This window comes from Meles meles, chromosome 20 (assembly GCF_922984935.1).
Source record: "Meles meles chromosome 20, mMelMel3.1 paternal haplotype, whole genome shotgun sequence".
Taxonomy (NCBI): Eukaryota; Metazoa; Chordata; class Mammalia; order Carnivora; family Mustelidae; genus Meles; species Meles meles.
This window is the reverse complement of record NC_060085.1, coordinates 31,609,834-31,637,005: the sequence shown is the minus strand read 5'-3', so window position 1 is coordinate 31,637,005 and position 27,172 is coordinate 31,609,834. Positions and strand designations below refer to the sequence as shown.

At 38.8% G+C, this 27,172-nt stretch overlaps 1 pseudogene; it reads right to left on the bottom strand.

Moving 5' to 3' along the window:
* Nucleotides 1-19,906: 19,906 nt before the first annotated feature.
* Nucleotides 19,907-20,290, bottom strand: LOC123932252 (annotated as a pseudogene).
* Between the last annotated feature and the right edge of the window lie 6,882 nt (nucleotides 20,291-27,172).

Genomic DNA, 27,172 nt, shown 5'->3' with positions numbered 1-27,172 from the left:
TCTAGGAAGAAGTTGCTGCGGCTGAAGTCGAAGAGGTTGCTGCCTATGTTCTCAAGGATTTTGATGGATTACTGTCCAACATTGAGGCCTTTCATCCATTTTGAGTCAATTTGTGTGTGTGGTATAAGGAAATGGTCCAGTTTCATTCTTCTGCATGTGGCTGTCCAATTTTCCCAACACCATTTGTTGAAGAGACTGTCATTGGACATTCTTTACTGCACTGTCGAAGATTAGTTGACCATAGAGTTGAGGGCCCATTTCTGGGCTCTCTGTTCTGTTCCATTGATCTGTGTGTCTGTTTTTGTGCCAGTACCATACTGTCTTGATAATTACAGTTTTGTAATAACGCTTGAAGCCTGGAATTGTGATACCACAAAATTTGGTTTTCTTTTTCAACATTCCTCTGGCTATGCGGGGTCTTTTCTGGTTCCATATAAACTTTAGGATTATTTATTCCATTTCTTTGAAAAAAATGGATGGGATTTTGATAGGGATTGCATTAAATGTGTAGATTGCTTTAGGTAGCATAGACAATTTCATAATATTTGTTCAGTCAATCCATGAGCATGGAATGTTTTTCCATTTCTTTGTGTCTTCCTCAATTTCTTTCATGAGTTTCTTATAGTTTTCTGAGTACAGATTCTTTGCCTCTTTGGTCAGGTTTATTCCTAGGTATCTTATAGTTTTGGGTGTAGTTGTAAATGGGATTGACTCCTTACTTTCTCTTTCTTCTGTCTTGCTGTTGGTGTATAGAAATGCAGCTGTTTTCTGTGCATTGATCTTATATCCTGACACTTTACTGAATTCCTGTATGAGTTCTAGCAGTTTTGGAGTGGAGTCTTTTAGGTTTTCCACAAAAAGTATATCATCTGCAAAGAGTGAGAGTTTGACTTCTTCTTTGCTGATTTGGATGCCTTTAATTTCTTTTTGTTGTCTGATTGCTGAGGCTAGGACTTCTAGTACTATGTTGAATAGCAGTGGTGATAATGGACATCTCTGCCATGTTCCTGACCTTAGGGGAAAACCTCTCAGTTTTTCCCCATTGAGAATGATATTTGCTGTGGATTTTTCATAGATGACTTTGATGATATTGAGGTATGTACCCTCTATCCCTACACTGTGAAGAGTTTTGATCAAGGAAGGATGCTGTACTTTGTCAAATGCTTTTTCAGCATTTTTTGAGAGTATCATATGGTTCTTGTTCTTTCTTTTATTAATGTATTGTATCACATTGATTGATTTGTGGATATTGAACCAGCATTGCAGCCCAGGAATAAATCCCACTTGGTCGTGGTGAATAATCTTTTTAATGTACTGTTGGATCCCATTGGCTAGTATTTTGGTTAGAATTTTTGCATCCATGTTCATCAAGAATATTGGTCTGTAATTTTCCTTTTTGGTGGGGTCTTTGTCTTGTTTTGGGATCAAGGTAATGCTGGCCTCATAAAATGAGTTTGGAAGTTTTCCTTACATTTCTATTTTTTGGAACAGTTTCAGGAGAAAAGGTAGTAATTCTTCTTTATATGTTTGGTAGAATTCCCCTGGAAAGCCGTCAGGCCCTGGGCTCTTGTTTGTTGGGAGATTTTTGATGACTGCTTCAATCTCCTTACTGGTTATGGGTCTGTTCAGGTTTTCTGTGTATTCCTGGTTTAGTTTTGGTAGTTTATACATCTCTAGGAATGCATCCATTTCTTCCTCATTGTCAAATTTGCTGTCACATAGTTGCTCATAATATGTTCTTATAATTGTTTATATTTCTTTGTTGTTGGTTGTGAGCTCTCCTCTTTTGTTCATGATTTTATTTATTTGGGTCCTTTCTCTTTTCTTTTGGATAACTCTGTCCAGGGGTTTATCAATCTTATTAATTTTTTCAAAGAACGAGCTCCTCATTTTGTTGATTTGTTCTGCTGGTCTTTGGGTTTCGATTTCGTTGATTTCTGCTCTGATCTTTATGATTTCTCTTCTGCTGGGTTTACGCTTTCTTTGTTGCTCTTTCTCCAGCTCCTTTAGGTGTAGGGTTAGGTTGTGTACTTGAGCTGTTTCTTGTTTCTTGAGAAAGTCTTGTATTGCTATATACTTTTCTCTCAGGACCAACTTTGCTGTGTCCTACAGATTTTGAACAGTTGTATTTTGATTTGTTTCCATGAATTTTTTCAATTCTTCTTTAATTTCCTGGTTGACTCATTCATTCTTTAGTAAGATGCTTTTTAACTCCCATGTATTTGAGTTCTTTCCAACTTTCCTCTTATGATTAAGTTCTAGCTTCAGAGCGTTGTGGTCTTAAAATATGCAGGGAATGCTCCCAGTCTTTTGATACCATTTGAGACTTGCTTTGTGACCCAGGATATGATCTATTCTGGAGAATGTTCCATGCGCACTAGAGAAGAATGTGTATTCTGTTGCTTTGGGATGGAATGTTCTGAATATATCTGTGATGTCCATCTGTTCCACTGTGTCATTTAAGGCCTTTATTTCCTTGTTGATCTTTTGCTTGGATCATCTGTCCCTTTCAGTGAGGGGGTTGTTAAAGTCCCCTGCTATTATTGTATTACTGTCGTGTTTCTTTGATTTTGTTATTAATTGGTTTATATAGTTGGCTGCTCCTATGTTAGGGGCATAGATATTTAAAATTGTTAAATCTTCTTATTGGACAGACCCTTTAAGTATGAGATAGTGTCCTTTCTCATCTCTTATTGTAGTCTTTGGCTTAAAGTCTAATTTATCTGATATAAGGACTGTCAACCCAGCTTTTTTTATTTTTATTTTCCCTTTCTTTTAATGTCCATTAGCATGGTAAATTGTTTTCTACCCCCTCACTTTAAATCTGGAGGTGTCTTTGGGTCTAAAATGAGTTTCTTGTAGAGCATATTGATGGATTTTGTTTTTTTATCCATTCTAATACCCTATGTCTTTTGATTGGGGCATTTAGCCCATTAACATTCAGGGTAACTATTGAAAGATATGAATTTAGTGCCATTGTATTGCCTATAAGGTGACTGTTACTATATATTGCCTCTATTCCTTTCTGGTCTACTACTTTTAGGCTCTCTTTGCTTAGAGGACCCTTTTTAATATTTCCTGTAGGGCTGGTTTGGTATTTGTGAATTCTTTTAATTTTTTTTTTTTTTTTTGGTCCTAGAAGTTTTTTTTTATCTCCCCTTCTATTTTCAATGATAGCCTAGCAGGATATAGTATTCTTGGCTGCATATTTTTCTCATTTAGTGCTCTGAATATATCATGCCAGTTCTTTCTGGCCTGCCAGGTCTCTGTGAATAGTCTGCTGCCATTCTAATATTTCTACCATTGTATGTTACAGATTTCTTGTCCCGAGCTGCTTTCAGGATTTTGTCTTTGTCACTGAGACTTGTAAGTTTTACTATTAGATGACAGGATGTGGACCTATTTTTATTGATTTTAAGGGGGGTTCTCTGTGCCTCCTGGTTTTTGATGCTTGTTCCCTTTGGCATATTAGGGAAATTCTCTACTATAATTCACTCTAGTATACCTTCTGCCCCCCTCTCTCTTTCTTCTTCTTCTGGAATCCCAGTTATTCTAATATTGTTTCGTCTTATGGTATCACTTATCTCTCGAATTCTGCCCTCATGATCCTGTAGTTGTTTGCCTCTCTTTTGCTCAGCTTCTTTATTCTCCATCATTTGGTCTTCTATATCACTAATTCTCTCTTCTACCTCATTTATCCTAGCAGTAAGAGCTTCCATTTTTTATTGCACTTCATTAATAGCTTTTTTGGTTTCAGCTTGGTTAGATTTTAGTTCTTTTATTTCTTCAGAAAGGGTTTCTCTAATATCTCCCATGCCTTTTTCGAGCCCAGCTAACACCTTGAGAATCGTCGTTCTGAACTCTAATTCTGACATATTACCAATGTCCGTATTGATTAGGTTCTTAGCCATCGGTACTGCATCTTGTTCTTCTTTTTGTGGTGAGTTTTTCCGCCTTGTCATTTTATCCAGATAAGAATATATGAATGAGAGAATAAAGTGCTAAAAGTGTGGCAAAGACCTCAGAACAAAGTACACTAACCAAATCAGAAGAGGTCCAAAACCAGGGGGAGAAGTAAGCGGGAAAAAAGAAATAAAAATTAAAAAATAATATATACATATATATATTAGACTGGTGAATAGAACAGAAACACCTACTTGATTTTGAGTGTATTTTGGTCTCTTAGAAGAAACTACCTCTCAAAACTTTAAAGAAAGAAAAAAAATGTATGTGTGTATATATATATTACATATATACACACACATAAAAATAAGGGTAAACACGATTAAGGGATAGATTCTGACTATAAAGATGAAAATTTTTAAAAATAATTCTAAAAAAGGAATTGATAAGACGGTTGGGAAAAAAAAAAAGGAGGGAATGTGCTCAGGCTGAAGACTAGAACAAAGCCATGTGCTAGATTAGGGTATATTTTGATCTATTAGAAGAATCTGTCTCCCAAAATTTTTTAGAAAAACACCATATGTATATAAAAATTAAGGTTAAATACAATGAAGGGATAAAATATGACTATAACGGGGCACCTGGGTGGCTCAGTGGGTTAAGGCCTCTGCCTTCAGCTCAGGTCATGATCTCAGGGTCCTGGGATCAAGCCCCACATCAGGCTTTCTGCTTGTCAGGGAGCCTGCTTCCTCCTCTCTCTCTGCCTGCCTCTCTGTCTACTTGTGATCTTTGTCAAATAAATAGATAAAAGCTTAAAAAAATATGACTATAACAATGAAGGTTTAAAAAGATTTTTTTTTAGAAAGGTATTGTTAAGATAAACTAGTCAAAAAAATGTTAAAAGAGAAAAGAGGAAAAGTTAAAAAAATAGAATAAGAAAAAAATAAAATTAAAAAAATTTAATTAACTTTGCAAGACTAAAAAATCATGGGGAGAAATCCATGAATTCCGAGCTTGGCTTTTCCGTCCTCTGGAATTCCGCTGTTCTCCTTGATCAGTGAGCTTGGTCTTGGCTGGATGTTCTTGCTGATCTTCTGCTGGAGGGGCATGTTGCAGTGATTCTGAAATGTCTTTGCCAGAGGCAGAATTGTGCTGCCCTTGCCAGGGGCCAGGCTAAGTAATCTGCTCGGGTTCGCTCTTGGGAGATTTTGTTCCCTGAATGCTTTCCATAGAGCTCTCGAGGATGGGAATGAAAATGGTGGCCTCCCTATCTTTGGCCCCATAGGAGCCAAGAGCTCGGGGCCCCAGTCCTCAGTGCACCCTCAGAGAAAAGCAGTCAATCCCTCCCTTCTCCCTGGTCTGTGGCCACACTCTGAGCTCTCCTGGCCTGTGACCAAGCATTTCTGTCTCTGGCGCACAGCCCCATTTGGAGTCTCCAAACCCAGCAGATTCCTGCTCCACTGCTCCTCCTGGAGCAGGAAGGTGAGTATTGTTGGACCTGCCACTTGTGGGGTTCCTGCTCGAAGAGCAGTGGCCCAGCTGTGCTTTGGGTCATGGTTTAAGGTAACCCCGATCTGAAAGCTCACTCTTCGGCTCTGTCTCTAGTCGGCTTCCCTCCAATACCTGGGAACTCTACCACACTCAGACAACCCCAATCTTTCTGTGACCCTGCAGGACCTGAGGCCACACTGTCCCACGAGGGCTCCACTCCCATCTAGCCTATGGAGGGATGTCCCTCAGTGGAGCAGACTTCTAAAAGTTCTGATTTTGTATTCTGCTGCTCCGCCACTTGCCGGGAGCTGGACCCTCCCCCTGCGGTCTATCTTCCCATTGCTTCAGAGTCACTTCTCTGCTTATCCTACCTTTCAAAAAGTGGTCAATTTTCTGTTCCCAGAATTGCTGCTCTTTTTCTCTTCTATCTCCTGTTGAGTTTGTAGGTGTTCAGAATGGTTTGATAACTATCTAGCTGAACTCCTGGGATCTGATGTCATTTCAGGTTGCTGCTCCTCTGCCATCTTGCTTCTCCCCCGAAAATAAAGTATCTTGAAGTAAGCTGACTGAACTCCTTTTATGATTCAAGATTGTTGACACTTTCTTTGCTTTCTGCTGTTTCACCAGTAACATCAAGATTCATCTTGAGTTTATCTGATCATAGACTGGAAATCCTCTGGGCAGAAAGACTGCATCTCAGCATTTCCATAAGCACTGGGGAATATGCTCTTCTAAAACCTAGTGTGTTCCATGAGGCAAAATGGCTATGCAGATTGCTTTACTGCTGCCTAGGCTTGGGATTCGCTAGGCTCCACAGCAGTGCTGGCCAGCAGCTCACGCTCCCCGAGCTCCCCTGGCTGCCTCTAAATATTATTTTTTAAAGAGAATATGGTGACTTTAATCTGAGTTTCCAGAAAATGTAAATAAATCTTCTTTTGGTCTTCAGTTTCTACATGTATAGAGTAGACTTTCTCAAGGATCCCCAAGGGCCTCTGCCCTTACATTAGTTACCTGTTTCTGTGTGGCCAAATTACCTCAAACTTAGCACCTGAACACATCAAGCATTTATTGCCTTGCTTCTGTGGGTCAGGAATCCATGTATGGCTTAGCTGGGTCCCTCTGGCTCAAGGTCACACGGAGTTCCAATCAAGCTGGGTGCTGAGGATGCAGTCTCATCTGAAGGTCTGACTGCTCCCCTCCCATGCTCACTCAGATGGTTGCCGGCAGCATTCCGCTCTTCAAGCAGGCTGAGAGACTTAGGGTCCAGCACTTGTGGACTCTTGCCACATGGTACCTTTCCACAGGGATGTTCACAGTACAACAGCTTGCTTTCCCGGCATAAGTTACAAGACTACAGGCACCACCCTCCAGAACATCTCATTCCACTTTGCTGAGCGCCACAACCTGAAGGGAGCCCCGCCACACCCAAAATGGCAGCACCAGTTCTGCTACCCTCCCAACTTCTCGGCACACTTCATGCACTCAGTCATGCGGCCACCTCACGTGCTAGCCAGCCACCTGCACTTTGACCACATTGAGCTCTAGTGGCTAATGCTGCATGAGACTGTCTACGTCACCATCCTGTGTGAGCCGGCCACCGTGTTCAGTACTATTTCTTGAAACTAATGAAGCATCTCATTTATTAGTAACTGTCTATTGAACATCTCAACACAAAGACTGTGCTAGGGACTGGGGTTACGATAGTGAAGGCAGAAGGCATGTTCCCACCCCACATGGAATGTAGAAGTTTAGTGATCAGATACTGTGTCCTCTTCTCCACTTGTTGGTGTATTGAACGTGTGGAAGCAAAGATATTTATTACTGACTAGACAATAATAGTAGTCCTTACCCTGATTCTTCAGATCAGAAATGACAGGGAGTCATTTTGTTTTGTTTTAAACAGAAAGCCCAAATTTCAGTTAAAGAATTGCATTGGATACCAAACTGCCACTATACACCATATGCTCAAAAATGCATTTAAATTTTATCTATGACTTTGAATTGCAGGGAGAAGTCTGTTGGGTCAACTAGCCAGTGATGTACCTTGCACTCTACTGAATTTTAAACATTTCTCTGTTTTCTGTTAGTGAGCAAGGGCTTTTCTTACAGGGTAGAAGTGAGTTTCATGTTGAATGTCTAAGTACCACTTATATTTACATTACAGAGAAAAAAATATGCTGGACTCTATTTAGCATTCAATTCTGGAGACACAATAAAAGAATACACATAATCCTGCTAGGTGCTGATAGGAGTTGTTTTGGCTTTTAATAAAATTACTTTTTACTTAGAGTACTTTTCCTCTTAAAAGCTCAAAGCGTTTCATTGCATGCTTAATGGACATGTGCATCTGTATCTGGAATAATTTTTTCAAAAAGGCTTACGTCAGGAGTGACTTCCCATGTATTATTATTTTGCTTAAATTCAAGCATCATATTGGTCACATATTGTTAATCTTTCCATATTTCTTGCACAGATTACTGAGCTCTTCACCATCAGATAAAATCTCTACCCATATTTTTTTCAATTTATGAAACCCTTGGGTCTTTTATCCTCAAAGAGTAATTCCAAGCTATAAATTATGAAGGATGTGGAGTTTTATATGCACTAATCACAAGTAGAGACATACATGTAAAAGCTGTGTGCCCTTGGGCAAATTATTTAATCTGTCTTTGTTTCCTTTGCCTTGCCTGTAAGATTAGGATGTATAGATAGAAAATACACCTCATGTGGTTTTTTGAAGATGTGGTAATTTTGAAACATGACCCCCAAATTCCTTGACACTCTTTCTATTCAAAGAGTGAAGCCAATGTCCCCTTCCATTTAATTTGGGCTTTAGGGCTACTTCGTCAATGGAATGCATTGTGTCAGGTTCTGGACCCTTAAGAAACTAGCAGCAGATGATGAGTGGAAACTCATTATCTCTTGGGATGCTTGTTCTAGGAACACAACCACTAAGCCATGTGAGAAGTCCTAGAAGCTTATGGACAGACTCACATGGAGAAGAGTACAGGACTCCTTGCCCATGAAATTTGGGGAACATATAACATCCAGGATGATATTTAGGATGCTAATTATCCTACAATGCAAAGGATAACCTTCTCCTCCCTGGACACACACATAGTAAAGGATTACCTGACTCAAAATTTGAGCAAGGCAAGACTCTGACCTACTGCCCGGGCTTAGCACATAACTGGGGCTCAATAACTTTTTACTGAATAATGAATGTGTGCCTAAAAATATATAACTGAAACAAAGTTTGATAAAATAATACATAACTCTGTCTACATACGGTACACTTAATCTTTTCTTTTTGTATTTGTAATAATGGTTACAACCACTAAATGGGTTTTTAAAATCATGTAGTTCCATATTTAAAAATAATATATAGAATGCTGCTACTATGAGTCATCAGACTGAATTTTAGCCTCTCTGCTAAATCATGGTTTTAAATCATGGATTTAAATCATGGTTTTAAAGCAGCCTGGTAGAAAGGCCATGCAGTTGTTCAAATGATAGTGCAGTTTTTAAGACACTGAAGAGTTTCTTTTCAGGGAATAGATGTTCTTTCCTCCAGAGTTGGTAAAATCATCATGTTATTCTATCATTACTCTACTTGTTTTTTAACTGTACACTTATTATCTCGTTGAACAACTGCCTTATTCACCATACTTGACTCTAAGTGGCCGTTAGCTGCTATTAAACTTTAAATGCACCCTCAAATGATGATTGCTTAGCACCTGTTAGAACACTTTTAAAAAATATGCTATCAGTTCTAAAAGCAATTCCCAAAAAATGGCTTATTAAATATTTTTAGTGAGTTAGAATTACTGCAAAATGACTTTGAACGCAGCCATTCTTTGTCTGTGTATTTAAGTTCTTGTGATATGTTCAGTGTCTGTTTACCAGCATGTATGAGCATAGATTCGGGCACATGAAAATGTATGACTCTGTCCAGTTCTTGAAGTCATATGTCTTTGTTCTGATTATCAACACATTTTTAGAAAAATTACCTGTACCTTTGTGATGAGAGAAATTGAATGTTCACTTTTACAGAAATGATGGAGGGAGAGTTGTTTTTCCTTAAAGGCGCATTGCAACACCCTTTATCACTGAAAAAGAAAACCAAATGAGTTCTCTTTGTCAGCTTTATGTTACACTCAAAAAATATTTAACACCCATGTGTTCATCCCTTATCCTGTAGTTACTGAAATAAATGCTCCATAAATTGAGTTCTCATTCAATGTAATGGATCACAAACCATGGTATAACGATGAAAAGGATATTTTATTATGCATTATAAATATGTTTTATAACAGTGATATATGCTCTTGATTTAAAAGAAATCTTTATAAAATGTTATAAAATGAAAACTCTCAGTCTCTAGAGGAAATCAGTTAATCATTTCTTCCATATCCTTGAAACATTTAGAACATACAACATTGTTATGCAAACAGATTCATCCTATTCAAATTGTTTTTTCCCTTGCCTTTTTTTAATTTAAAATTTATCTTGCAGATCTTTCACATTGGAGCATATTTATTTCCCGCATTATTTCCGATACGTGTTACTCCATGATATGTGAAATGAGAGACTATCTCCTTCCAAAAACTCAGGTAAGGAAGACATTCAACTATATTTATTTCTCGTTCACTCAACTTAATTTTATCTCAGGGTTCAATCCCCTTGGGTGGCCAAAACATAATCTCTGCCAATTCAGGGTTTTCCTGCATGGTGTTTTTCTTAGTTCCATGAAATTTACATAGAGCCAAGGTTCTGGGGCATGGTGTGGCATCTGGTTTGATGTTGTCTTTCCTTGCTCACAGATGCTGACGTGTATACTGTCCCATCTGATCCTCAAGCTCTGCTCCATGCAGATCTCTGATGATCATCCCTGACTCCTACTCCATTTCCCTTAGATCCTTTGAATCTCCCTGATGTGTCTCCATCACTCTCAGACACAGGAGATTACTGAGCGACGCTACTGTTTGGAAGCTATTTCTCTTCTATTCTTACTCAGGATGCTGTCAAAACAGGTGGTCATGGAAGTGGTCGTGGGGATTCTAGTCATATGCAGGCATCTTCCTAGGAAACAAGTTTTCTTTTCTCTTAGACCCAGCAAAATGATGTGTAGTTTTGGTTCTTCCCATCCCTGAATTCAGCCTTAAATGCAGGGTTCTTTTCTAATGCACATATACGCTCCCCTTGTAACTCCTTCCCTTCACCCAACTCAGGAAATTTTTATCTAGGGGTGCACATAAGTAAGTTTCTCTTGGTGCACAAGGTTCTAAAAATCAGGGTCTAGGCTTTTGAAACTCAAAAGCCAATATCCTCTGTGTATTTGTTATTTGTATTCTGCTGTGCCACTTGGCCTCTGAAGCAAGGTATCCAAAACACACCAGGTGAAAAAGATATTCAATCAACCCTCCCAAAAAACAGGTAATATTACAAAATGTTACCTCATCACATGTGTCTGTGTCCTACATGATTCTTACAGGTAGTAATTTCTATTATTTCCATTAGTTGTTATAAGCCACAATAAACATCCTTGCCCAAATAGCGTACAAATTTATGAAAGCATATTGGCAATAAAAATGCTAACTTTGGAATTCCCAGGGAAAAGGACAAGGGAAAGTGTCATTTAAATACTGATAGATATCATATTTCCCCTCCAGAAAGGTTATACTACCACCATCTTGTATAGAAGTGCCTGCTTCTCCATAACTTGAGCCACTGGGGTTTTATCACATATTAAAATCTTTTTCAGTCTGATAGCTGCAAGTATTAGTTCATGGTTTTCTGATTTCCCATGTCTTTAATTCAAAGGGTGATTGAACACGTTCTCACATTGTTTTAGCCTTTTGCACCTGATGTTTCCTAAAGTGCTTATTGACATGAAAAACGTTGTGTTAAGTAATCCTAAAATGGGGGCACCTGGGTGGCTCAGTGGATTAAGTCTCTGCCTTCGGCTTGGGTCATGATCTCAGGGTCCTGGGATAGAGCCCCGCATTGGGCTCTCTGCTCAGTGGGGAGCATGCTTCCCCCTCTCTCTCTACCTGTCTCTCTGCCTACTTGTGATCTCTCTCTCTCTGTCAAACAAATAAAATCTTTAAAAAAAATCCTAAAATGGTTTAAATAGAATTTTTTTTCAAGAGTTATTACATATTTGTTTATTTTGTTTCGGGGAGAGAGATTACATAGAATTTAAGGCAACTATTTCCCAGTCTCTACTTCATTTGACAGCAACTAAATAGCTATTATATAGGGTTAGGAGCAAGACAAGACTGAAAATAAAAAGCTGAGTCACCAACACAGAACTAATAATTATGCTTTGACAATGTTATAATATCTCCATGTTGCAAATACAGAACTAGTTCTTATCAAGATGGCATTTGTCCCAATGATCACATGAGAGCAGCCATGAGAGCTAACAAAATCAGTAAATGTCCCTTGAGCATGTGTAATTTTGCAAAGATCCCAGTAACTAATTAGTACAATGGATTTTGCTCTCCATGCACTTTGCTGCAGAGAATCCATTTCACACTTCCTGTGTTGTGGCTGCCTCAAAGTCACCCCTACAGCTGATTTGCTACTGTGTAAGAAATTCAGGAGGAATAAACAAGGCCTGATTGCCAACTGAGTGATTAATTCTTCCACACCTAAATTATGTAACATCTCCAGTGTCTGAGTTTTCACTCTGTAGATCTTCATGCCCAATTCCGTATAGTTCCTATTTCATACTTACTTATCTTACTGAAATTAGCATACTGTCTTCCAGCTGAAAAGCACCTTCCAATATGCATAACTCCTTAGAACCAGCACACTTCTCCTTTATCTTGATAATTGCTACTATGTCCTGAAGCCATACTATGTGCTAGGCAACTCTGCTGGCTAATTATTATCACCCCCATTTTACAAGCAGCCTGACACTCAGAGAGGTTGAAAAATTAGCCCAGAGTCAAAACCCAGTAAGTTGTAAATCAGCATTAACAGGTTCTGGGGGTCTGATAAATTCTGCAAGGAAAAAGGAAGCAGATTTTCAACATGAGCTGTGGCATTTCTTGAAATAGACTTTACTGGAACTGCTGCTTAATACCTAGCAATGCCAGAGCCTCTTGTACATTACTTTGCCTCTGGGCAGCTAGCTGTCCCTTCAATGCCCTGACCAGTTCTGTTTAATCCTTTTTAAGGATTATAAGGATGAGTAAGGCAGCCTGTTTTACATGACCCTCTGACAATTTTTCAAACACGGACGAAGAGGCCTTAAGATTAGGAGTAGACTAGATTCCTGATTCCCTGTCCCATCTTTTGGCCGTATTTCCCCCAGGGAGGTGGTCCTAGGGGGGCTCCTTCCTCGACGTCCAGCTCCTTTAGTGACTCCCCCCCCCAAGTCTTTTGATCCTTCATCTCACCATAGTTAACAGATTTACCAAGTGAGTTTGGAAAGGGGCTTTCCCTCAAGAGAAAGAAAAAGAAATGGGATTTGGAAAGAAGGGTTGGATGGAGAATTAATCCTGTGGACGAGGCTCAGTGGTGGTCAAGGTGTTGGAGTTAGATTTGCATGATGGAGCCCTTTGAAAATATCTCAAGAACACAGGTGATTAAGGAAAGCAGTGCTCTTCAGGTAAATGTAAACTTTTTGGGATAGCATCTTGGCCAAATTGTTACACTCAATAGCCGGAGACCTCAGCCACTGAACTCCATGCCTCATAATTCAGCCCAAAGCAAGCCTGATAGTCTGGTCTCTCATTACCCTTATTAGAAGTAGTTTAACATTTTGTTTGGGGGTTTAAAATAGCCTCATACTACCTGGAGGCTTTAGACCGCAATCACTGATTTAATTTATTATCCTCATTTTGCAAAACCTGAGGTTCATGCTGGTAAAGGAGCTTGTCCAGGACAACACTGAAAACGAAGCATTTCTGCTCACCTAATGATTTTTTTCCCCCCCCTATGGCTTTCAGGCTTTTTTTTTTTTTTTTTTTTTGGGTATCTAGATTTTTTTTTTTAAGTGTTTTTTTTTTTTATTCGTTTATTTGTTTATTTACAGCATAACAGTGTTCATTGTTTTGGCATCACACCCAGTGCTCCATACAGTACGTACCCTCCCTATTACCCACCACCTGGTTCCTCAACCTCCCACCCCCCCCCCCCCCACCCCTTCAAAACCCTCTGGTTGTTTTTCAGAGTCCATAGTCTCTCATGGTTCATCTCCCCTTCCAGTTTCCCTCAACTCCTCTCCTCTCCATCTCCCCATGTCCTCCATGTTATTTGTTATGCTCCACAAATAAGTGAGACCATATGATACTTGACTCTCTCTGCTTGACTTATTTCGCTCAGCATAATTTCTTCCAGTCCCGTCCATGTTGCTACAAAAGTTGGGTATTCATCCTTTCTGATGGAGGCATAATACTCCATTGTGTATATGGACCACATCTTCCTTATCCATTCGTCCGTTGAAGGGCATCTTGGTTCTTTCCACAGTTTGGTGACCGTAGCCATTGCTGCAATAAACATTGGGGTACAGATGGCCCTTCTTTTCACTACATCTGTATCCTTGGGGTAAATACCCAGCAGTGCAATTGCATCACCTAATGATTTTTGACTTGTATTTAGAAGAGCATTCCAGTTCAACCCATGTGATTGATTTAACATGTAAATGTTGCAGAAAATTCAAGTGCCCCTGAGAAGCATTTTTCCCTTTAATAACTAACATTTATTGAACTTAAGCACAATGCCAGGTACAATGCTAAATTCTGCCTGTAATATGTCACTTAATTTTTACAATATTCCTAGGAAGAAGGAAAATTATAGAAATACCCATTTTATAGAAGAGGGAAAAAAGGCTCAGGTATTAAGTAACTTGTCAATTGCTTATATATAGCATCTTATCCAAGTTTTTGAATTCCAAAGCTCAGGCAGGCTCTTAACTTCTGTTACATGCTGAGTTGCTCCACAACATTGGAAGTATTTAAAGGGAATCCAGGGCTGGACCTCAAAGGGCTTACACTTGCTGCTCCTTCCACCTGAAATATTCTTTCTCTGATTTCCATAAGGTATAAACTTGCAGTCACCCCATGTCCCTCACCTTATCAATAGTACATTTCTGACCACTTCGTATAAAATACGCATCCCCCACATTCGGACACTTCTTATTCCATTTCCTCTGTCTCATTTTCCTACATACAATTTATTATCATGTGACGTACTGTGTATGCAATTCTGCATTGTATCTATAAATGTAATCTCGGTGAAGTCCAGAGCTTGAGTTTCTTCCCTGTATCTCCAGGACCCAGAAGAGTGCTTGGCACATAGTAGTTGCTCACTAAATATTTGTTGAATGAATGAATCAAGCAAGTGCATCACATCTTCGTCGTTGGCCTCATGAGATATCTATCTGGGGATAGATATCTGGGGAACTCCAGGCAGTGTGGTTTAAAAGGTTATCTGATTTATTTTTTAAAATCCAGTTGAATAAAAGAATACTGAGTTATGTCAGTGGCTGATATTAAAGCATACAAGAGCATAAATTTTTTCTCCAAGCACTGACAGGTGGCAGAAGAATGAATCCATCTGCTCTCCTTGTCTGTCCTTGTGCTCTTGTGTCTTGTCCTTGCTTAGCTCTGTATACTTAAGAGTCATTGGAGACACTCAATCTGAGAAATATAGAAGCAGCATTTTTTTTTCCTTTTCATACGACAAACACTTATTCCCAGTGGGTAACATTTAGCAATGAAGTGGGTTTTTTTTTTTTTTACTCCAGCACTTATCAGTGTTTGAGAAATATATGGTGTAATTAAATTACTCAGAGGTTGTGCTTTAATCAGGAGCAAATTTAATGAATATTCAAGCTGTTCATTGTTAGGAAATGGGAAGAGATTAACAGAATATTTTCATTATAGCCTCAAAAGTCATCCAGAAGAGGGTGCTAATGTTCTTTATGAAATATGCCATGAGTGTGTGTGTGTGTGTGTGTGTGTGTGTGTGTGCGCGCGCGCGCAAGCGCACACACACACACACACTATCTCTCAACAAAGCTTTCTTAGGTAATTGATACTAACTTTCTTTGGTAAGTGATACTAACTGTATGCATTGAATGTAAAGAAGAAAATGTACAAATACAGGCAGTTCAAAAGTCAAAATCATTGCCTATTGATAGCACAAAAGTTTTTGAGAATTGGGACAGTTTATAAAATCTACCTTAGTTCTGGACACATTAGTTAACAAATGACTACACCATCACCAAAAATAGTGTATTTTCCATCACCAAAAATTGCCCAACAGAGTTAATACTGTGATGTTTCACTAAACCATGAATCCCTATCAAAGCTAATAGATGAACAAAAAATATTTTGGCTCAAATTTAATATTATAGATAATTACAATTTAATAATATAGACAATATTTAAAATGAAAGTTGGGGCACCTGGGTGACTCAGTGGGTTAAGCCTCTGTCTTCGACTCGGGTCATGATCTCAGGGTCCTGGGATCGAGCCCCGCATCGGGCTCTCTGCTCAGCAGGAAGCCTGCTTCCTCCTCTGTCTCTGCCTGCCTCTCTGCCTACTTGTGATCTCTCTCTCTCTCTCTCTGTCAAATAAACAAATGAAATCTTAAAAAAAAAAAAAAGTTAAGTCTTTTCATTTGATTAATAGCATATTCTTCAAATGCCTTTCTTTTAATGGTAAATAAAGATGACTAGTACTTATTACTTAAGTGTGATTCAAGAAAAATCATATTACAGTTTCTGGTTATCTACCCCCAAATGAAAACACAGATTTGACATTGATGCCTTTTCTCATTCAACTGGTCAAAAATAAAATTTCAGAAAGGATGAAATTTCTATGAACTAAGAAGTTCTCAAAATTCGTTTCTACTTGTGCTTTGGTGATAGAAGTTGAAGATGGCCATGGCAAAAACACCTTTCACTTATGTTTAAAATGTGCCCTAATCTTTCTTCCTTACCCTACGTTTTCTGAGCTCCTGTCTTTATAATTCAAGCAATTTGTATTTTGATTATTTCTTTGAAGGGGAGCAGTCACGTGAACTGTTAAATTTTCTGTGGGCAAAATAAATGCAAATAAGAGAAGCTTTCTCTGTCTGCCTACATGAGTACATGTACTTAGAATACAAATAAGAAAACCCAGGCTGAAAGACAGCTAAAGCTATTATTTTTACATTCCACTATTAGCAGCAAGGCAGAGCAGCTTTGAGAGGATGTATGTGTTGCAAAAACTCCGCAGATGGATGGTCTTAAGTGAAGTTCACATTTGTAGAGCTTGTACGGCAGCACTCTCAGCAGAAAGAAGCAATGTCTTTGCATGAAAGAGGAATCCGTTGAGTCATTCCCACATAAAATGCATGTGCCACTTTCACACCCACATGGGCTAGCAAGCTAAAATGGAAGAGTTAAAGAACAGAGGAGACACTGAGCTGGCCTCTGACACTTAAACGTCTGCCCTCATGCTAAAAGGCTTTGCACTGACTCTCCTGAATTCATGAGCTGGGGGTGAGTTGATCACTTGCCTCTTTGTTCTGAGATCCATTCTCTGCCCTTTTCTGCCTGGGTGTATCGCAGGACACGATATTTCCCGTGCTGTCTTGCCTTCTGCTTCTAGGTGGGTTTAGCTCATGGAAGGCTCTGGTGGAAGTGTGGAGAGCTAGAGAGGGATAAAAGCCAGGATATCCCCCATTGCTCCTGGCTCTGCTTCAGGTGGCAACTCCTGGAGACGCTGCAGTCGTGGGTAGCTCCAGTTCCTGGAGGATGTCCCCTTCTTCCACCATCTCAGTTCTGACTGGACAGGCCCACCATGTAACCCTGACTCCTGGACTCTGGTACAGCTATATCCTGCTTTTTTCACTCCAGCCCTGGTTGGTGGTAATTTCCTTGGATTTGCTAAACGCAGGGTAGCTTCACAGTGCTCTTTGGTTCTTTAGCGATTCCATCCTTAAGCAAGCAATTCCTTGTATTGGATATTTTTTTTGGGGGGGGGGGTTAAAATACTTTAAGAGCTCTTGTTTTACTGATAGAAAAGGCCATCTTTTTTGCTACAGGAATATTTGAAAAGAATCACTATCCCAGTTTAACCTGCATATTTTATTTTGCCACTTCTTCAAGTTAATCTGGTTGGGCAGTGAAAAACAAAGATTCAGTTAAAAACCATTTTCTCCACTGGTTTCTGCCCTGCTCACCACGTATAATATGACCATGTACGTGTCTCTGAGGAACTTATGACAATGTGACATGTCTGGTGTGACTGTATTTAACAATTATTCTGTATTATTATTCAATTCTTTAAATGTTTATGGGTTATTAAATGCATCCATCTGGAAAGAAAGATACAACACCCCAGCTTTACTCTTGGTGAAGAGAGCTACAGGTAGAATTATGCCTCACTATTTTGAATATATTATTCCATTGTCTTTTGTCCATTATTCAGTACCGTTCTGTGAATAAGGATAGCAACAGTATCTCCCCTGTCAGGTTGCTGTGAACATTAACTTAAGAAATACTTAAAACAATGTTGAGCCCATATCTATCACTGAGTAAATATCAGCTATTATGATGACTATAAATCTTTGTCAATCTAATTGTCTTTCCTTTCCAGGAATATGTATTTTAATCTCTAGTAGGATTTTAGAATTTTGCTTCTCTTTAGCATTCTGCAGTTTTACTACAGTGATTCCTTTAGGTATGAATTTGTTTTTAGCTCCTTAAAAATCTTAGGATCAATGACTTCTTTTTGAGTCCTGAAAAATTCTCACCCATTTTCTTTTATAACATTACATCACCCATATTCATTTAATTTTATGCTAGAATTCCTATCAGACATATTTTAGACCCTGTCTTCCTTTCTTCCGTGGCCTAGCTTATCTTATTATTTCTCAATTCCACATTCTAGGTCATTTCCTTAGATCTATATTCCAATATATATATATATATATTTTCCTGTGTAATTATCTTTTCTATTTCCTCTTTACCTATTTATACATTTAAAAAAAATAATCATTGTAAAGCCTTTTGTAGATGATTTTCTATTTCTCATTCTTAATATATAAATTCTTCTTTTGGTCACACCCTCCCACACTCCATCCCAGTGATTCACTTTATCTCGTTGTTCAAATCTTTTGCTGGCAGGTCGTCTTCAGTAGAGAATGATTTCCATGGTATCCTGGTTCCCCGAGCTATGGGAATAGCCCCGTTGGAGTATATTGGCTTTGCCTCTTCTGAGAGTCTGGGTTTCACTATTTCTGGGTCCATTTTTATGTTGATTTCTCAGTTAGGAGCTTCTGCCCCGTACTGTTGGTGTGAATTTGGACCTGCTCAATCACATGATGGTGTGTTTGCATTTTAAGAAGTTGCTTTTTTCCAGTCTCAACCCCAGCTATGCAACACACTTCCTTGCTGCTTTCCCCAGCTGGCAGGGTGGAGTCTTCCCTGTAACTCACGGCTTATGGGAGATGTCTCAGCTCTAGTTCCCTGAATGAAAGGGGTCTGTTTCCTAGATGACCATCTCTGCATTCGTGTCCAAACCCCCAAATCCAGCTGAACCTATACCTAGAACCTATACCTGCCCATCATAATACCGCTAATACATTTTTAACCTAAGCTCCTTCCCACCCTTCTGATCTGAGTTTATTTCGCATTTCTGGAAATGAGTATGTCCCTCTTTGGTTTAAAATTTGTATATATATTCACATATCTTTTATTCTCTTATATGATTTTTTATGAATTCAGATTCTAATTAAGAGTATCTTTCCTCGGGCGCCTGGGTGGCTCAGTGGGTTAAAGCCTCTGCCTTCGGCTCGGGTCATGATCCCAGGGTCCTGGGATTGAGTCCCGCATCGGGCTCTCTGCTCAGCAGGGAGCCTGCTTCCTTCTCTCTCTCTCTACCTGCCTCTCTGCCTACTTGTGATCTCTCTCTCTGTTAAATAAATAAAGAAAATCTTAAAAAAAAAAAAAAGAGTATCTTTCCTCAGTGTTACTCCCCATATTGACTGTGTTGAAAGAAATGCTGGATAAATATAGATTCTTCATCCTCTTTTTCCTCTTCCTCTTCCCCTTCCTCCTTCCCTCCTTCTCTCCCTTCCTCCTCCTCCTCCCCTTCCTCCTCCTCCTCCTTCTTTTTGTTAAGGAAATTTTTGTGGTTTTAGTGTATCATGAGACTTTGAAACATCCAAACAAATCAATATCTGGGTGGTAAGGTAGCTGCTTTCTCCTTCACTTCTCTGCGTTACTGGAGCAACTGATCAGTAGATTAAAAAAATAATAATAATAACCTTTTGTATTACTTAAGTCTTTCCAAGGCACATGCTGGTACAACACAAATTCTGTCAGATGCAACTAGTCTAGTGTCCAGACATCATGCACAATACGTCAGCAGCAGCAGCACACTGTGCCTGCTCCCACCACGGCCCTGCTCATTTGTGTATGATATCCGAAGCACGTGGAGGATTGTGAATAGTATCAGGAAGAGGAGGGAGGAGGAAACAGCATGAGTGCCTGGCTAGGAAGACTTCAGCCGAATTTGTGCAGGGCAAGCCTGAACATGTCATTGGCGCAAACCCAAGCACCACTGATGTTCTTTAACAGGAACATCTGGTGGAAGCCTATGATGGGGTCTCCATCAGCCTTGAGCGGGCCCACAACCATGCTGATGATGCAGCTGTCTGACGTGGGCTGATGACCCTGCACTGTGATGCTGTGCTGCATTTTCTAGAATGGAAGGCTAGACAACTTCCCCACAATGGCAGCTTTCCCCTAGAACTGCTGTCCTTCCACATTAGACATGATGCCTCAGTATAAATTGTGCCTCATGGGGTTCTGTCATTAATCAAATAACTGGTATTAATGTTGAATGAAGTTGGATCCAGTCTGCTCCCAAATTGTCTTGTCTCTCATTCTGGAGCATCATCTAGCCTCATTGAGACCCTAGGGACTGGCATGATGGTGGCAGCCTATGGAAAGATTTTTTGCAAAGAATAAAGTCTTTGTAATCTCAGAAACACCTGAAAGAGGACATAAGTATAATCCATTACCAGAAAGAAAAGGATTTGATTCTTAGCCGATCATGAATCCACAAGAAGCTCATGAGATCATGCAAAATATTTTTTCCATCAGATTATTTATTCATTTGGTATTCTTTTTGGCTGGAAGTAACAAAAAATTCAACTCTAATTGGGTTAAACAATAGGAAAGATTTATTTTCTTATCTATCCAAAAGCTAAAACTTGGGCCATTTTTGGGTTTGTTAACTGAGTGGCTAAATCTCGTTTTTCTCCAGTTGAAATTCTTCTCAAATCTCTTAGCTTCTCCTCATGGTTATCAGATTACTCTGGCAGTTCCAGGCATGTCAACCTTAATATATATATCAAGATGTAGGAAAGGGGGAAAGAAAGTTTATTTCTTCCTTAGGCCTCTCTTCTTGACAGCCAGAAAGAATTTCTGGAAGTCCTAGTTATGTAACCCTCATATATCATTGATTAGAAATGTATCATATGGCCACTCTCAAACCAATCACTGGCAAGGTAAGTAAAATTACCACAAATGGCAAAGATCAAATTAGACTCATTCTGGGGTTGGTAATGAGTCCAGGCTTCCCTGAAATTCAAGGTTACCCAATGACTGAACTATATAGAGAATCTATGACCCTGGAGAGCAGGAAATAGCTGTGGAGCAAGGTCAGGTCACTCAGAGACAACATTAGGAAAGAACGTGGAGGTCCATTTTCTGGGCTCCTTTACTCTTCTGTTTGACATCTCTCTTTCCTCTTCCAACTCCAGCCCCCTGCTAAGGCACAAGTAATCGTGGAAACTACTATTGTTTCTGTCTCTCTCCAGAGAGAGTGAAGGTTGATAGCTGATAGATGGGATCTCCTTGCAACTTGTGCAAAACATAGATTTTCAGAAATGTCTTCAGACTGAACCATCTCGGAGATAAAGAGAGGCCATACTCATCACTGTCCTGTTTTAGAAACTTGGTCTTTCAGAAGTCCCATGACATTGTTGAGAGGTGAATGCATGGGTGTCATTGGATGAGGACAGTATAAAATGTCATGGCATCGTGGAACATCACCACTGCAGGGCAGTTCGTTGGTGATGTGCTAGTATGAATAAAATACGGTTTCCTCCTGATACAAATTGAAGTCCCAAGTGGCACAGGTTGCATGGTCTGCACTATGAGTAATGAAAATTTTTCATTCACACAAAGGCTGTGTGGGTGACTGACAATGCCTCCAAAACATTGTGGGTCATGGACCTTTTAACGATGTTCTTTGCAATGTTCCTTCTCTTGTTTCACTCACTGGGCATGTCTTGGGTTATAGGACAGTGCCATCTTGGACAAGTGACCCAGGGTGAGGTCATTGGTATTTATCAGTCCTGGCCCTTATTTCCCCACCTCCAGATACACCTCCCTGCTTTCTCATATCCCCCACACAAAAGATGTGTCTCTTCTTTAATTTCCTTCTAGACTTCATAGGACCATACTTCCAGAGCACAAATCATCAACCACAAGAAAAGTTGTTTCGGTTTTCATGAGTGCAGGGAAAACTGCATTTAACATTTTCTAGGTGGTGAGGGAGAACATTTGCTTTTTCTACCATAGAGGTGACTTCCCTGCTAAAATGGGATAAATGCTTCTAATGCAGGAAAAAAAGTGAAGATTAAAAAAAGACCTAAGTTTTTTAGATTAAAGTAGATAGAACATTTTTATCCTGCTAAATAAATAAATTATTCTCTTGGGATGCCTGGGTGGCTCAGTTGGTTAAGAGTCTGCTTTCGGCTCAAGTCATGATCTCAGGGTCCTGGGACTGAGCCCATGTCATGGTCCCTGCTCAGTGGGGAGTCTGCTTCTTCCTCTCCCTCTGTTCTTCCTTCTGCTTATGCTCTCTGTCGTTCTCTTTCTCTCTGTCTCAAATAAGTAAATTTTTAAAAATCTTAAAAAAAATTCCTATCTTGGCAGTGTTGATTGCTTTCATGTTATGGATATAATATGTTTTACATTTTTTAAAAAACTCAGGGGGTGCGTGTGTACCTCAGTCATTAAGTATCTGCCTTCGGCTCAAGTCATGATCCCAGTGTCCTAGGATAGAGCTCTGCATCCGGATCCCTGCTCGGCAGGGGGCCTGCTTCTTCCTCTCTCATTCTCCCTGCTTGTGTTCCCTCTCTCGCTGTGTCTCTGTCAAATAAATAAACAAAATCTTAAAAAAAAAAAAAAAAAAAAACCTCAGGAAAAAAAAGAAGCTCATGAGGAATGAGGAGATAAAATATAAAGGGAGAAAAGGGTTGCACCATCTCACATATGACCCCCGCCTAATTAAACTGAACTTCCCTAGCCCAGTTGGGATATAAAGAAATAAATACGATTTCAAAGGATGTAAGTCTATCTCATAATCTTTTTCTATCTCATAAGTCTTTTGAGCGTTCAACAGCTGCTTGACAACGGTAGAACAGGTGCACGACACCTGTCACACTTACCCTGTCCAGGGGGAGCAAAGGTGGATTTTGAAGAAATAGTGTCAGAGTGTTAAATGGGAATGTCAGCAAAGACTACATTTTGAGTCCACATCTGCAAAGACAGCTGGAAAACAGTGCCATAATTCATACTCAGTGGACAAGAGCCTGTAACTTACAGCCTAATTACCAGTCATCCCCATAGGAGGATGGACTTTGTGTTGTGTTATTTTTTACAAAAGTACTGCTCGATCTTGGTTTTGATCACACCTAAAAATCTTAATGGTTCTTTAATTTTTTAAGTTCAAAAATAAATGAAATGATTAAAAAATATAACAAAGTAGTGATAATTTTAGAATCTTTTCTTTAAAGGTAATGCAACGGCCTCCAAAATATACTGAATTACTCTCAGCCACACTTCAAAACTCATTGCTATGAAATAACATCCTCACTCACTAGCTAGCTATCTGAAATTATGCCTTTAGGCCTCTATTTTGTTTCACTTTAATCTGTATTAAATACAAATAACCTCAAAGAATGTTGAAACATATAAGCTCCATCAGTCATTAAAATTAATTGAATTAACACCAAATCTCTTATTTTAAATCACAGAATTTATTTAATAGCACTACAAAACTGCTGAGGCTTATACCTCTGTTTTACAGCTATCTTTGTGTTTAACCTAACATGAAGGCTATCTCATTTTGTGTTTCTGCATTTCTTGCCACTCATTTTTCATATGTTTTAAAAAAATCACTCCAAAATCATCCTTCACTAGATGGGAGGGGTTTGGGGGTCGGGAGGGGGGTGATGAGGGCAGTGGGGGATGGAGAGAGAAAAAAACAAGACCACTGTGGGAAAAAGCTGAAACCAGTAAGCCCAATGTTGCCTCTTCTCTATGGTAGATAGATAGAAGCTGACTCAGAGGAGGGGGAAAAAAAAAAAAAAAAATATATATATATATATATATATATATATGTATATATATAACTTGTTTAGATGAAGTTTCTTCTTTAGAACAAAAGTGATTGACTTCTGGTCAGGACAAGATGGCGTAGATGAGTTCCTCTCCCTCTTCCCTCCACTAGGCACAAATATAAACCCCGTAAATGACACGGGGTGGGGGGATGGGTAACAAGGGAGAATGCTAAATCATTGTAAGAGGAAAGTGAGATGGTTTCCTCGGGACTTAAGGAATGAAATAGACATCTAACATAATAGGCAAAGTGTTCAAAAGTGTTATAATCCAATGTGAAATCATCCATCCATGCAAAAACCAAGAAAATCCCAGCTTGAATGAGAAAAGGCAGTCAACAGATGCCAACACTCACTGACATACATGAGATGTTAGAATTACCTGACAAGGATTTTAAAGCAGCCATCATAAAAATGCTTCAACAATCAATTACAAACTTACTTGAAATAAATGAAAAAATAGAAAATTTCAGCAATGTAATAAAATTGTTTTTTTAAATACAAATTATAGACTTCAAAAATGCAGCACTCATAAATCATTCACTGGATGGGCTCAAGAATAGAGTGAAGAGGACTGACAATAGAACTGGTGAACTTGTGGACAAAAAATGGAATTCACTCAGTCTAAATAAGAGAGAAAAGACACTGAAAAAACATGAACAGAGCGATAGGAACTGGTGAGAGAGTAGCAGGGAAAAAACCAAAAACAAAAACACCCAACACATATGGTATCACCACATCAACGAGTTAACGGAATCATATATCCATTGACACAGAAAAAGTATTTGATGAAATCCAACACCCATTCATTGTAAACACGCTTCACCATTTAGTAGAAGGGCATTAACTTGATAAAGAGCATCTTTTAAAAAGTCCACAGCTAACATTGAGTTTAATGGTGAAATACTGAATGCTTTCCCCCTAATATCAGGAATAAGACAAAGATGCCCATCCTCACTATTCTTTTTTTTTTTTTTTAAAGATTTTATCCATTTGACAGAGAGAGATCACAAGTAGGCAGAGAGGCAGGCAGAGAGAGAGGAGGAAGCAGGCTCCCCACTGAGCAGAGAGCCCGATGTGGGGCTCAATCCCAAGACCCTGTGATCATGACCTGAGCTGAAGGCAGAGGCTTAACCCACTGAGCCACTCAGGCACCCCCATCCTCACCATTCTTATCGAACCTATAATTAGAAGTTCTAGCTACCAAAGTAAGTCAAGGTTAAAGAAATAAAATGCATAAAGCTCAGGAAAGGAAGAAATAAAATGACCTCTATCTGCAGATGACAGAATTGTTTAAATAAAAACTCCCAAAACCTACAAAAATACTTCTAGAATTGATAAGTGAATTTAGCAAGCTTTTAGGATATAAGATCATGTGCAAATCAACCACATTTCTAAATACTAACAGTTAACACAGGGAAATTAAAACTTAAAATACATTATCATTGCTATCACTCCAAATAAAATTAAGTATTTAGATATGCACTTAACACAACCAAGTGTGGGATCTATGTGCTGAAAATTATAAAATGCTAATGAAAGAAATCAAAGAAAACATAATGAAATGGAGAGACATACCATATCCAGGGATTGGAAGACTGAACATAATAAATTTGTCAATTTTCCCTATATTGATCTATAGGCTTAATTCAGTTCCTATCAAAATCCCAGCAAGGTTTTAAAATTTATAATAATTTTTATATTATTTATATATTTACATAAATATATAGAAATATATACTTATATAGAAATATTTATTTTTATATTTATATAATATATAGAAAATATTTATGTAGAAAAGCATGGTCCCTGGAATAGTTAAAACAACCTTAACCCCCCCCCCAAAAAATGTGAAGGGAGATGTTACTCTTCTCAATATTAAGGATTATTGTATAGCTGCAGTAAGGAGAACAGTGTTGTGTTGGCAGAGACATAGAGGCATAGATCTGTGGAACAGTGAAGGGTTCAATACAAACTCATGTACAAACACCCAGCTCATCACTGACAAAGATGTAAAAACAATTCAATGGAAGAAAGACAGTCTTTTCAGCAAATGGCACTAGAACAATTGGATATCCATAGGCTAAAATATTGTTTTATTTATTTTTTATTTTTTTAAAGATTTTATTTATTTATTTGTCAGAGAAAGAGAGAGAGAGAGAGAGAGAGAGAACACAGGCAGACAGAGTGGCAGGCAGAGTGGGAGGCAGAGGCAGAGGGAGAAGCAGGCTCCCTGCCGAGCAAGGAGCCCGATGTGGGACTCGATCCCAGGACGCTGGGATTATGACCTGAGCCGAAGGCAGCCGCTTAACCAACTGAGCCACCCAGGCATCCCTCAAATATTGTTTTAAAAAAGAGGAACCTCAGGTTAATGTGCTAGTACAAAAATTAACTCAAAATGGATCATGGAGCTAAATATAAACCTATAAAACTTTTAGAAAAAATATGAGAAAACCTTCAGGACCTAGGGCTAAGCAAAGACTTTACAGACTTTAACACCAAAAGCTGTGATCAATAAAGGAGAAAATCAATATATTGGACCTCATCAAAATTAAAAACTAGTGCTCCGTGAAAAAGCTCATATGAAGAGGATGAAAAGACAAATGACACCCTGGGAGAAAATATTTGCAAACCACTTATCCAACAAAAGACTAGTATTTAGAATATAAAGATCTCTCAAAAAAAATTTTAAGAAAGGAAAACCACTCAGTGGTTGACAAGGTTTAGGGGCAGAGGGAGCATCTACGGGGAAAAGGGAGAGTTGGGTGTGATTATAAAAGGGAAGCGTGAAGGATATTTGCGATGTTAGAACTGTTCAGTATCTTGATAGTGGTAGACACAGATGAATTTACTTTGGCAAAGCACATCTATGCAGGTGATAAAATGTAAAGAACTTAGTACACACATGTATACATTTGAGTATACAAATGACTACAAGTAAAACTGGAAAAATCTGAGTAAGATCAGTGGATTGTATCAGTGTCAATATCCTGGCTGTGATATTATTTATAATTTTGCAAATGTCCTCCATTGGGTGTAACTAGACAAAGTATACAAGATTGCTCTGTATTATTTCTTATAATTACATGTGAACTTAAAATTATCTCAGTAAAACTGAATTAAGGAAATAGCATCTCACTATCACATTAATAACTGAAGTTTTTACTATTGCATTTATCTATCCCCTGTTACATGTACAAAACAGCATCTTTATTAGAACCAACCAGATTGGCACAGGACAACTGGCTCAGAGCAGAACATTCTGTGCTCTTTTAACAAGAACTCTGACTACAGGCAAGTCCTCATTTGAATAGATAATAAAAAATACATTTTAGAACTTAGAAAGTCTACTTCT